The 13,729-nt window shown below is 34.2% G+C and overlaps 1 protein-coding gene across 6 annotated transcripts in view; it reads right to left on the reverse strand.

The window, feature by feature from the left end:
* PCDH7 (protocadherin 7) overlaps positions 1-13,729 on the reverse strand; it is a 404,329-nt gene that overhangs the window by 50,925 nt on the left and 339,675 nt on the right. The window lies entirely within an intron of this gene.

The raw sequence follows: 13,729 nt of genomic DNA on the forward strand, positions 1-13,729 counted from the left end.
ATCTGAAGAAGGAAGGATGAGTTCAAATCAATTATTAACTGAGTGATATTTGGCATTTTACCTAAAACCTCTGCCTTAGTTACAGAAACAACTGGGGATCCTCATTGCATCTACTCCTTAGAATTATTATGCAAATTAGATGAGTTAATATACATAAAGGGTTGAAAAGAGTGATTCTGTTTTATCATCCTAGTGTCTCCAATAGCTAACTGTTGAGCACCTACTATATGCTCATAATAATTGGTGTGTCTTAATAGCAATGTATGATGCTTCAGAACACACATTTCCAGGGCAAAAATATGAAATAGTTTGAATGGAAATAAAAGTTCACAGGAAATTCTGAATTAATTAGTATTTAGTGTGTTTCACATTGATTCCCAACTTTTTTCAGTGGGTGAGTTAAGGGAATCAGGGTCCTTTCCTTAACATCTTACAGCCACTATTATTTCTCTTACTCTGTTGGCTGCTGTTGCTATCTACCATTCTATGCCACTTCTTATTCCACAGAACATTATCTATCCCTTAATGCCAGGCTGCTGCCCTAAAAAAGATGCAGGCTTATTTTGTAAGGGCATTTTTTTTTACAGAAAAATTTGGGCTTTTCCCTAAGATTACCAGATCAAATATAAAGTGTAGAATTCTGAGTTTTACCTTTGGGACAACTATCATTCATCGGTCTTTTAATATAAATCTTCCTATTGAATATCACACTGCCATCGTTCTATTATCTTTGTAACTCTTACTGAGTGACAGGGAGCACAGCGTGTTTTGAGAGGGAATAAAAGTGCAGACACCACACACGGTAGAAAGATTTAGATTCGCTCATGGCTTATAGTCGACATACTGTTCCAGAAATTATTTGAACAGGGTGACTACCTGGTGTACGTTTATTTACTACCAGCACCACGAACCAGGCATGTAATTAATCACACTGCACTAGCAGGAAGGAAGTCTGCTCCCCACATTGCAGTAATCAGTTATTTGCCTCTTTCTCACTTGGCGTTTCTGCAACCCTATTGTGATTTTTGTTTCCAGAAAGACATCTGTCCCTGCTGTTGGGGAAATGTATCTATAATGTCTTGATCCAAGAATTTCATATTCAACAGATGGTATTTTTGGCTATACATTCACTTCGGTTTCTCTGAGCGGAGTGGAGTACTTAATATTGCTTGTTCTCTGCCAATCATCTCATAGCCTACAAGTGAATTTTGATTAAATATGCATTATTCCTTGTGATTTCTCTCTGACTCTTTTGGAATTCTGATCTCTTGCATGAGCTCTGAAGATACCAAGCATGTTATTGTATAGTCCAGTCTTAAGAGAGATGCCCAAGACTATATGTTTACATGCACAGATAAATATAAAATGTATCTATATATAGAAACAGAAATATATACATATGAATTTCCTACAAGGATTCAATCTTTTCTGAAAGTGGAATTTTCTCCATACTATTTGTCTCTGTGTACACAATAAAACATACATATATGCTTGTCTTCAAGTTTTATAAACCAAAACAAGATGCTTATTGTGCATGGTTATGTGTTTAGAATTAAGCATATTTTTTTTTACCAGCCTCCAAATCCTTGTGTGTATGGACAGTATGTCTGTATTTGCAATGAGATGAGGTAATGGTATACATACATGCAAAGACACATACATATACACACTGTACACAAAAACAGACTTCTTAGAAATATCTGTAGGAGACCATCACATGAAAAGTCTTCGGAAATACCGTAGGTCAAGAGTAAGGCTTTTGTGGCAATTTTAATTTACTTTCCTAAAACCAATAAAAGCACTCTCCTCTGCTTTCTTTCTATATAGGTGTGGACATTAAAAAGACAAATGGAATAAGAAAGTGATAGGGACAGTAAAGGCTTCACAGAAAGCAGGAACTCAAATCTCATTCATTTTTCTGCCTCATCTAACAAGCTTCTACAAGGCTACAGCAGAAAGATTCTAAGATTCTATTTTTCCAACTGGATTAACTGATTCAAAACCTTCAGTTTCCTGATGCTTTCCTAGTTGGTAAAATCCACTATTTCTCCTTTTCAGCTTACTTTTTTTGTTTACTTTCTAGCATTCTTTAAAGAGTGCTTCCTGTTAGGCATTAAATCTGCCATCAACAGGTTTGCAATGGCCATTTGTAGACAAAAGTCTGCAATTTCTTTGTGAAGAAAAAAAGATGAAAAAAAAAGCATCAGACATGTAGGCTCTCACAATATATGTTTGACTGTATGATCAATCTTAACAGTTGAATTTCACATCTCAGGCTATTGATACAGGGAGACTGAATTCCTGGTCCTATAAATAGACCTATCGTATATTTCTCAACTTCTAAGTATTTCCCTGCCATTTGTCTATATATTCATTATTGGAAATCAAATGCAGTCAACCTTTCAAGTTAGTATTTCTGTATCCCTAATGTAGGCAGATTTGCTTCAGCCTTGATATAATCAGGTCAGTAATTGTTGTGGTATTTCTTAATAATCTAAATCAAAACTGTACATCAAATCTTTACATGGAATTCCTGGATAATATTTATCCTTTTAACATAATAAATATAATGAATATGGTAAATGGCAAAAGTATTGGCTTAGAGCACACTGTGTAATTAATGACTACGGATTTTTCACTTTTACTCTTATCTAATTTCCACTTATAATTTCTAAAGAAAAAAATATTTATGACATTAGGCATTTCCTATTATTTCAGCATCACTGAATAAGGCTGGGGAGGAAAGTGTTACAAGCAAAAACTGTTGCATGAATTACCACCATATTACATAATAAAGTGAAAGCAGTCCTACTTTGACACAGCTGACATCTTTGGTGAGGTGGAGGGCTTAGCACCCTGCCCACCACTGAAAAATGAGCGTATTGAAGACAGGTTGGAGCGCTCTTAGAGGCGCCGCAGTCTTTCCTTAAGCCTGCTGGAACATTTACAACATCGCAGTATGTCTTCTTTGAATGTCAAGATTAAGAACATAATCCTTTAAAATTTGGATCAGAAATACACAAAGGTGAAGTTAGGCTTTTCACTTCTTTTAAAAGGATGGCAAAAAGATACTCTATAGGTAAGTTTCCAGGAAAAGATGATTTTGAAAATAAAACAATTCAGGTGGTGTGTAATAAAGATAAAAAGAATATGATTTTAAAAGGTCTTTCTTAAAATTGATTGTAACAAGCTATAGTTCCTATTTGAGCTGTGCAAAAGATATCACAAGTTTAAAAATAATTTCTAAACACCAATACAATATATTCTGATTATAATATTTTATTAAAAACGAAGGCAAAATTAAATTCAAAGTCAATTCATTGTAATCCTGCTATTTTAAAGGCTATTTCTCGTCAGTTCCTCATCTACCAAGTTTCCAGATACCTATAATACAGCTCACTTTCACTGCACCCAAAAAAATTGGTAAATATCTGAATATGTTAAGTATTAATGGACCAGTCCTTATTTTACCATATTTTATTCGATGTAATTCAGAATAAAACCTGTGTTTCATAGTTGGGAAAAAATGACTTACAGTATTTTATATGCATATTTAGTGTATGATTCTCTCCTTATACTAGTTTTATTGTTATTACAACTCTACAGATTTTTAGATTGGTTATTGATTGGTGAGCACAGGAAATTCACTGTAACATTGGACAATGTTTAGCCTAGAAATAATGTACATTCATATGACTTGTATCTGTAGTCTAAGACTTTCAAAGCCAGCTGATTTTATATATTACTCAGTGTCTGTTTTCCCAGTTTCCAGAAATTCATTTTCCTTTAGAAATGAGGAAAGTAAAAAAAATGTTCTTCTTAAACAAATTTGTTTTATATTTAAGAGGTTCATTAAAAAGCTATCTGATCGTTCTGACTTTTTTAAATAAAGAAGTTGGGGAATGGGAAAAATGAACCTTGGTAATATTCTTGAGATAAGCTCACATAATCTGAGCTATCTTGGTGAAAAATCATATAAGGGAACCTAAAATAATAATGTTGCAATATTGAAAGAGACAGAAATGTGAGTCATTGTAGAGGTGTATCGTTGGGACTTTTGGCGAAGTTCTAATCAAAAGAAACAAGGACTGTGTTAAGAAAACACTAGAAAATGCCTCCAAATCAGTCACATTTCCACTTATAAAATGATCAAAATCTATGTATACATATGTGGTTATTCTTAATTAACTGGGTGGAAAACCTAAGAAATAAAGTATGGTCAATTTTAGAAATAAATATAGATAGGCTGATTTGATATTTCCTTGATTTCCTTGATTTTCCTAGAATTAAATAATATATAGAGTGTTAAGTACTAGGAGGCCTATACGGTATTTAGAAAACACCCAAATTGAAGGCAACTTTTTTCTCTGGAAATCTATAGTATGAGTGGATTTCCCCCACTTCCTTTTTTTTTTTAATTAAGGTATCATTGATATACACTCTTATGAAGGTTTCACAAGAAAAACAATGTGGTTATTGCATTCAACCTTATTATAGAGTCCCCCCACCATACCCCATTGTAGTCACTGTTCATCAGTGTATGAATGGATATTTTAATATCAGAAATTCCTTTCAGATTTTTTTTCTTTATTCCAAAATACTGTATATTTTGCATTTATTCTACTTCATCTTGGTGCCAATGCTAAGGCCTATGGCAAGTTTATTGCTCTTTTAATAACTTTCTGTGGCTCCATCTCTGCAAACTTTGCTATATATGACTTTTTATCTTTTATTCTCCTTTAAAGGTATAATTACATAACATGTATTAGCTTTAGATATACAGCATGATTTGGTATATGTATACACTGTGAAATGATTATCATAATAACTTTAGTTAACATCCATTAGCACACAGATACAGATAAATGCAATATAAGAAGAGTTCTGCTTTTTTTCCTAAAGAACATCTTGTTTCAATTATCAAAAGCTAGTCATTTACTTGAGAGTGAGACCTAATGTTTTTTATTAAATCAAATAATTAAATATCATGGGTTTTAATAGTACCTGGTACTATTAAACTCACTAGTAATTTTTCACACTGATACTTTTTAAAAATCATAGCCAATATATAATGAATGGGTGTTGTCACTTTTCAATAACTAGGATATTCAGTTGCTTTCATCATATTAATTGCACATACTGTTACTTTTAAAAATACAATATATTAATTAAGGTTGGGCCAAAGAATGAATATCCTAGTTAAATAAAACTTCCTCAACAAGGTAAAGAATATATACAGATTTCTGGGGGAAAAAAAGCAAAATCAGATGATATTTTTAAAACCCAAACATTTTTATCAGTATTTGTTAGAGAAGTAAAAGAGACTATCCAGTTATACTTAAATGTTTCCAACTAATTGTAAGATTTGTGGAAGGCACTTTGAAGGGTTTAGTAGCTAAATTAAACATATATTGGAGACCCTGCTTTTATGCTATGAAAAGACTTAAAGTGGTTAGGGGTTTGATTATGTGAAGTGCAAGAAAGGATATAATGCTTCTTAGTAAACACTGTGTGTTTACTCTTATTACTGATTATTTTTTGTACTTTATTTGTTTTCTTCATCATTTTGTATATAATAATTTCTTTTTCTTGCAATGCATACCATAGTCTCTTCTATTTCTAGGTGCATTGATTTTAACTGTGATAAAATATAACATTGTATGAATTCACCTGTGTTTGATCTAGACTTCTGATAATGAACACTGGGGCTATTTCCAAAACTGCAGTTTACATTCCTGGGCATGTCTCAATGTGTTCACTTATAGGAGATTTTGCCAAGGTCTGTCTAAGAGAAGAATTAGTGTGTTATTAGGTGTAGATACCTTGAGCTTTACTAGCTATTGTCAAATTTCTCCCTAATGTGGTTCTACAAGCTTGTATTCCAAAATGTTTGTCAAACAAACAGTATATGAGAATTTCTATTTCCCTGCATCCTCACCACGCGCTTGGTATTTCCAGATGTTAGCCTTCTTTGGAGTCTGATGGTTGTGAAGTAGTATTTAAATGTAGCTTCAATCAACCTCTACTTGATTAAAAATGAGATTGAGCATATTTTCATGTTTATTGGCCATTTGGGTATCTTCTCACATTAACTGCTATCTTGTCTATTTTTAAAAGTTGGTTTATATATCTCAGTATTGCAAATATCTTTTCACACTCTGTGGCATTCTTTTTTCACTTAGTTTATGGAGTCTTCTGCTGTACAGAAGTTTCTAATGTTAATGAAGGCAAATTTATAAAAAAACTTTCCGTGCAGTTTGTGCCTTTAGTGTCTTGTTTGAAAAAACAAAATTGTCCTCACTCTTGAGACCATAACATTTTTCTATGTGATCTAAAAGTTTTACATTTCTACCTTTAAATGTGGTGCTTAATCTACTGAGAACTGATTGTGTGCATCCTGTGAGGTATAGTTCTGTCCATCACCCCACCACCTCTGCATTTATCCCAAGATCATTTATTGCTTTGCACTGATGTCTAATGCAGCTTCTGTAAGTTAATTATCCACATATATTGTGGATCTATTTTATAGTTTTTAATTCCACTCCATTTGTTTATTTTGTCCAGCACTGTGCTAATACCAAACTTTTACCTGCTTTGGCTTTAAAATAAAATAAGTTTCAACTTTGGAAATTTCCTTCCATCATGAAATTTTTCTTAAAATCTATTTTGTGAACTCTTGGACCTTTTAATCACAAATGAATTTGGGGATTGGCTTGTAAATTTATCTGAAAAAGACAACTTAGTTTTTTATTGCTTTAAATTACAAAAAAATTCTCTGAGGAATATTGGCTTGGGCCTGATAGATGTTTAAAGCTGACTTTACTGTAGGATTTTTCATAACTTCTACATATGCTCCCTTGCCATGTCCTGTCCTTCTACAAGTTCCACGGTGTGGGTGTCATTTCCTTCCAGCTTCTGTATCTGGCCTTAGCCCCCAGTTTCCCAGGGTAGTAGAGAATCTTACTGTTTCATTCCACCATTTGATGCTTGTTAAACAGTAGTATAAAAAGCTGTTAGCCAGCTCTCTCCTCTTCCTGCCCCACATCTAATTCTTAGGGGACGTTTATGCCTTTAGCCTAATGAATTCTGGGATGCAGGCTGATCCTAAATCAGCTGTCTCATTTTAGTTCTCCATCAAGGAAGCTTGCCCGCTCTCCTCTCTTGTTCTCTACATTTCTGTTTAGGACTCAGCCAGTGGCCCATGTGCCTTCTAAATATCAAGGTGATGTATCAGATTCTCCATGTAGGGTCATTGGAGTCGTTCTTTTTGGGTACCTCAGCATATAAAAAGTGCTCTCCTTATCAATTCCACTGAAGAGGGTGGATGAGATGCACATAATATTATCAGTTCTCACCAAAGCTAGCTCTTGCCAAGTCTCTGCCATACCACAATGCCCTTTCAACCTTTTCATAAGTATGTCATGGTGAAGTATGTTAAGAGACAGGAGATAAATCATTTTGAATGTATTCTTTGAGAATTTGCAATGGATTTGTCTACCACTCTCTTTGGTATTTGATGTGTTATCTCTTCAACCCATTCTAAACTTTCAATGTAACAGCCTTTTGCAAAAGCTTTGCATTTTTTTCAAGAGGTTTTTGCATATATATATATACATATATATATTATCAGATTTATGTGAAGTTAGATAGATGATAGATAGATGGAATTTCCAATCACTATATTTTGTTCTTTTCTTGGATTTGCCTTTTGCTCTGGAGACCTCTAGCAAGATGTATTAAAATGGTAGTAATGAACATTGTCTCATTTCATATTTTAAAGAAATTCTTCTTATGTTTCACTACTAACATTTCATGAGGATTAAGCAAATACCTTTTATTTCAAGTTTGCTAAGATTTTGTTTGACATTAATGACAGTTGTTCATCATCTGTTGATATGATTAATATTTCTTCCTTTTATAATGTCAGAATGTGATGAACTATATTAATAGGTAACCTGTGTGGTAATGTTGCATACCAGATCTCCCTTTATGTTTTAGATCACAACTACAATAATATTAACAGGGTTGAAATGCTGAAAAAGTATTATTTGGAATTTTTCCTTTGGCATATGAATAGTTTGAGAAAGTAAGAATAAAACATAACTTAGTATTCATTTGTTTGATTAAAGTGCAGGAAACTTATAAGTATAAAGGTATATAAACCAATTTGGTTAAGAAAACATCAACACCAGAAATATATTTTAGATAATACTTTTGCTTTGAATTAATATGTTATGTTTTAGGAAGATAAAAATAAATAAGTTTCTATCTTTTAAGATTTTCTTTTAGAACACTTCTACATGAGAAAACACATTTTAAAATGTGTTTCTTTTCTAATACTAACAGGCCACAAAAAGCAATTAAATAAAATACAATTAAAACAATCCTTGCTGATACGGATACTGCCACAAAAGGTGAACATGTTGTGTCCTCCATGTAGGATTGACTGACGTTGTTTGCTACACACTAAGAGTGTTGGTAACACAAACTTGTTGATGAGCGTGTCATCACGACAGACACAATTCACTCCACACCATTCTAATAGCTTTACAAACAGCGTGGCTTTCAGACTTCAGATTACATAGAAGCAAGGAAAATAACTGCCTCACTAGAATGAAATATATATGCCAAATAGTATTTGTGTACAACTTAACCTTAAGGAGATTTGAGAGATACAATTATTCCTATGAGATCAAAACACACATTGGAACATCACTTGGTTTCACACCTACGCAAACTCTGCCAGGGCTTGCTGGGAGGGTTCTGTACCCCTTTAAATTTAAAGCTGTTGGAATTTTGAACCTGGGGTGATAAGGAGGTAAAGGAAGAAAATTTTAATAAGGACACTGAGGTCATGAAGCTGATTAAAAGAATAAGGAAAGAAGGAAGTTGCAGACTGAAAAGCTATTGACAAGTCACATTCCTCCTTGGAGCAAATGCAGTTACAGATTTCACTGCCCATGAGACACAATAGGACTCACATCCAGCTAGGCAGACATGGACCTCCACTCGCTGTTGTGACAGAGCCAGCTTTACCTAAAGGGGAAAGGAGCTGGCCACCTGCCTTGAGGTTCTCAGATCGTAATCCAGACCTCTGCTTTTCAAGCCCAGTGCATAGCTAAACTGCCTGTGAATCTTTAAAAAATGTATACAAATGTCAGCCATAAAGAATCAGAATCATCACTTAGGCTATACATGTTTTTCTTTAATTTGTGAGGAAGATACTATAGAAGGAGAAACTAAGATTTCTGGACATTGAGAAACATACATGCCCAACATGTGAACTGACCAGGTAGCAGAACCAGCCATGCGATATCATTTCTGTTGTCTTTTTATTTACTCTTATTCTCCAGCTGTTTCTATTCCAGCACATTGCTAATCTATAAACTACACTACATCATCACTATAATTAGTATCATATCATGGAAAAGGAGCATTTTCAGGCAAATGCAAAGGTTGCTTTGCGTAGAACAAAGCTTGAGTAAATCAAAATAAGGCAACAAGAACAAAAAAAAGGACTTGATGGCAACATATTGTTACAAAGGGATGTACATAACAAATATACTGCCACTTGTATCCACGTATGTCTCTGTTTGTAAGAAAGGGCGAGGTCCAGACAGTCATGTAATTTCTTTTATTCAGGCTCCCTTTCAAAGCCTGTTTCAGTAGAGCCTTAATAAGTACTCTGCAGATGAGAAGAATGGGGTTGATTATATGCTAGAGTAGGAGGAGGAGAAGGAAGGCCACTAACATTTCCTCCTAATTCCTATTAATTTTCCAAGTACAAATGATGAGCAATGTATTAGAATAAACCTCATATGCAGAGTGGCATGACCAGGCCCCTCAAGCAGATGAAACTTTTGACTCGCCGAAGAACCTTATCTTTTGGATAGTGTAGAAAGGACTAAAAGTTACACATTGTTCTTTCCAGCCACACTGAAACATAGTTTATACTATTGTTACTGTTATTAACAACATCTTTATAAATAATGATCTAAATATATGTATATCTGTATTCATTAGACTGAACACCTATTGTCCGAGGCCTTCAGAAAACAGTCATGAGCTGAGTGGAGAGGTTGTTCTCTTATTTTTTAATCTAGTATGTGTGTGGGCAGGAATGAAAGGGGGAGACAGAAGAAACACATAAGCAAGGAGATGAATGGAATGATTTTTAGATAAAGGGGTGATATGGTTGAATGTGACTGGGGCTTTGAGATTGGGGAGGATAGCTAATTTAGAACAGAAAGTCAGCTGGTATTTTGGGCTAGGATCTGAAAGACAAAACTATCAAGAGCATCTAAGGCAAAGAGGATGTGGGCAGTAGGAAGAAAGGGCCTGGGGTGTTGAGCTTGGTGTGACAGAGGCATAGATAGAGAAGCAGTTAGTCTGGAATAGAGACAGTCTAGAAGACAATGATAGGACATGAAATCAGGATATTTAGGGTTCAGGTAATCAAATATTTATAAAGCATGACAAGTAATTTAGATTTCATTCTCAGAGACATGGATTGGAGGATTTTCCAGAAAAAAATTTAGTACCTATATTGAAAAGGATTATGATTTACATGTATTTACCTGAAATAAATACTGTATTTTGTTCTATAAAATTACATATACACACAGTGAGACAACCTCTCCCTGTAACCCTTGTACATCATTAAGTATTGTCTTGATATGAGGTGGGGCAGAGCAGGTCACAGAAACTACTATTTTATTATATAGTAAATGTGCTTCTTTTTAGATTATCATGTTCATGGCCTTATGAAAGCAACAGCTAGAATTCAGTTTTAAAATCTTCCAATTGGCCAATTGAGTTGTTTATGACTTTTAATGAGTTATTATCTCTTCAGTTGCTCTATTCTCTTGAAATTAACAGGCTCATATTAGGCTGATTAGATAATAATGAAGAAATTGGCTAATAGTATATCATATGAATTCTTCAATTCTTTTTAATAATTGACACATTACAAACTCTACTTGCTCCAAGATATTGATATAATTTAGAACGTACTAGATACCAGTGGGTTAACTGTGTTACAATCCATTTTGTTTGTCTGTGCATCCTATAAATCAATGCCTACATAATGGTGCTAAAGCTCAACTAAGATCTTGCACTTCTCAAATACTTGCAAAGGCTGTTGTAGGGCGATGGAATAAAGTTCAGTCACCTTAGCACAGCACTCAAGACTCCGACTCTGTAGAATTACACCCTTCTATACAAAATATTCGTTTACAAATATTTATTTGTTTGCTTTGGCAATTTATCTTACACTCTCACCATCCACTCTAATATTTACATAGCTTTCAGGATTCAACCCAAGTGTCAGCTTCTCTGTTTAGTCTTTCAAAATTCTTCCAAATGGATTTAGAGCTGATATATGTGTTTTACTCCTATAACTCTGTGAAAGTTCCAGCTGAAGCATGTATTACATTGTCTTGTAATTATCTGTTTTTACTTCCACACTCCAAAATAAAGAATGATTCCCTCCTGGACAGGTGTTATTTTTAATTCACTTTTTTTTTTCTGAATTTATCACCAGTGCTATACTAATAACTAACCCATTTCAGGAACTCAATGTACTGGCTGGATGGGTGAATGAACAGATGAATGTGTGCCAGCTATCATTCCTGCCTTATATTTGATTCATTCCTCTAATGTGATCTGTGTAATGTGACTGAGATAAAATAGCTCTCTCAAATGGCTCAAGACTTCTGGCCTTTGTATCATCACTCATGCTGTTCCCTATTCTTGCAGTTTCCTCCTTCCACTAACTACTCTACCTGTTAAATCTTACACATCTCCCAAAACTCATTTAAAATAGTACCCCCTCCACAAAATTTTTCCTGGCTCTTAATCCAATCCAAGGGTCATCCCTCTTGCTCTGTATTCAGTTACACATTGCCAGTGCTTTCTTTTTAATTTTTGTCTCTTTTTACATTGTGTCTGTTTATGCCCAATCAGAATTATTTGTACACAAGTATTCATAGTTGCATGCAATTATGAGCTCTTTAAATGAGATCATATATGATTTTCTTTGTACCACTCATAGTTATGCACAGAAGCCCCTATCTTAGGGTGATGCAACAGTGAGGCTCAGTAAAATAACTGATGACATTATAAATGTTATCCTGTTGGCATTTTTTTCTAAATAGATTTCACATATTATTTCTGCCAAAGTTGACAAAACCCAGCAAAAACTCTTCATTGAATTGGGCACTGTTATTCATCCAAAGGATTTCCTTAGCATTTTATACCAGTGTTTTTTTAATCTGGAGGTGTACTAATGTGCATTTATCTGTGTGTTTTAGATTGCCCTAATACTGTCTTCCAAAGAAAATCAGCTTTGTTAATTTCCAAACTTAGAAAAACAAAGATAGTAAAAATGAGTCATAGTTCTCACATTAGTTTAGTACTAAAAGTAGTTATTTACATGAGCTAATCTAAAAGTAATAACAACTAAAGAAAATGTCTTACTGTGCAGAAAACACAGGAATGCAGATACTGTATTATTGGTATCTCCTATTAATTACAAAACCTCTTTAACACTGTAGGAAAAGATCACTCTAAATGCTGTATTCCTGTGTATTTTTAAAAGAACACAGGGTAAAAAGGAATGGCTCACTTACTATTACAAACCTCAGTGAGAGGTGATTTATGCCAGGAAGGATTATGGGAGTACGTTCTTAGAAAATCACAGCACGACTCTGCAGATGAACGAAAGTGGGTGGGATGAATGCAATGAATTGAGCTCTCTCTGCAGACTTACCCCATTATTTTACCACTAATGAATTGATTTGTCAAACATCAAAAGCAGAGAGAATAGAACTGAGATTTATCTACATTTGCTAAAATCTTCAACTCTTCTGTAATTCCAAAGTGTCATCCTGATAGGGTGCTCTCATCAAAGATGTGTTTGACACTACTCAGTTTATTAAATGTTACTTACTCAAAAAAACACACCAGGTTTTTTACCAAAGTTGTTTTTTTTCCTTAGTGAGTAACTGATTTTCTTCCAGAAGGAAAAAAAAGTAAGCTTCTTTGTAAATAAACAGACACGTACATACATGGTAGGTGTGATAGGATGTCTTCAGATAGGAGTTTTTGACTTTTGGGAGAAGAACAGCCTCATGGTGAATTAATACTAGGTATTTTCTCTCTATGTTTTTCCTCCAATGGAGACTTTTATAAAAGAATCTATTAAAGACTATTCTACTTGTGAATGAGCTTTGAATTACCTTTGCTATTGTCAAAGCCCATTTATCAACCTGACAATGTAAGTCTCTAAAAGCAAACAGGGGCAAGAAGGGGCCCTGCACTCTTGCCTTGGCAGAATTAAGTGTCTTTTCCACAGAGAAAGGAGTCCTAGACACAGCTGTAGCATTTACACAAACTTAGCGAAACACTATATAATGTCTTTTTTTGGAGGGCCCTATATAAAGCGTGTCTGATATATTTCCGCATGCCCCTACCTTGCAACAGTGCATTAACAAATACATATACTTGTCCATCTCCATGAATCTGATGTACATGCTTTTAAAATGCAAAGGTCCAGGAGAAAAAAACAAACATATCTGTTTTCTACAAAGTACCTTCTGATTATGCATTCTTCTGATATTTTTATGTATATTCTCATAGTCTCTATATAGAAACCCAAAGACAAAATGATTTTATATTTGTCTGAGAACTATTTTCTATTGGCTACAGTGATTTTAAAAATCTCATTAGG

Source organism: Manis javanica, chromosome 5, assembly GCF_040802235.1.
Source record: "Manis javanica isolate MJ-LG chromosome 5, MJ_LKY, whole genome shotgun sequence".
NCBI classification, from domain to species: domain Eukaryota; kingdom Metazoa; phylum Chordata; class Mammalia; order Pholidota; family Manidae; genus Manis; species Manis javanica.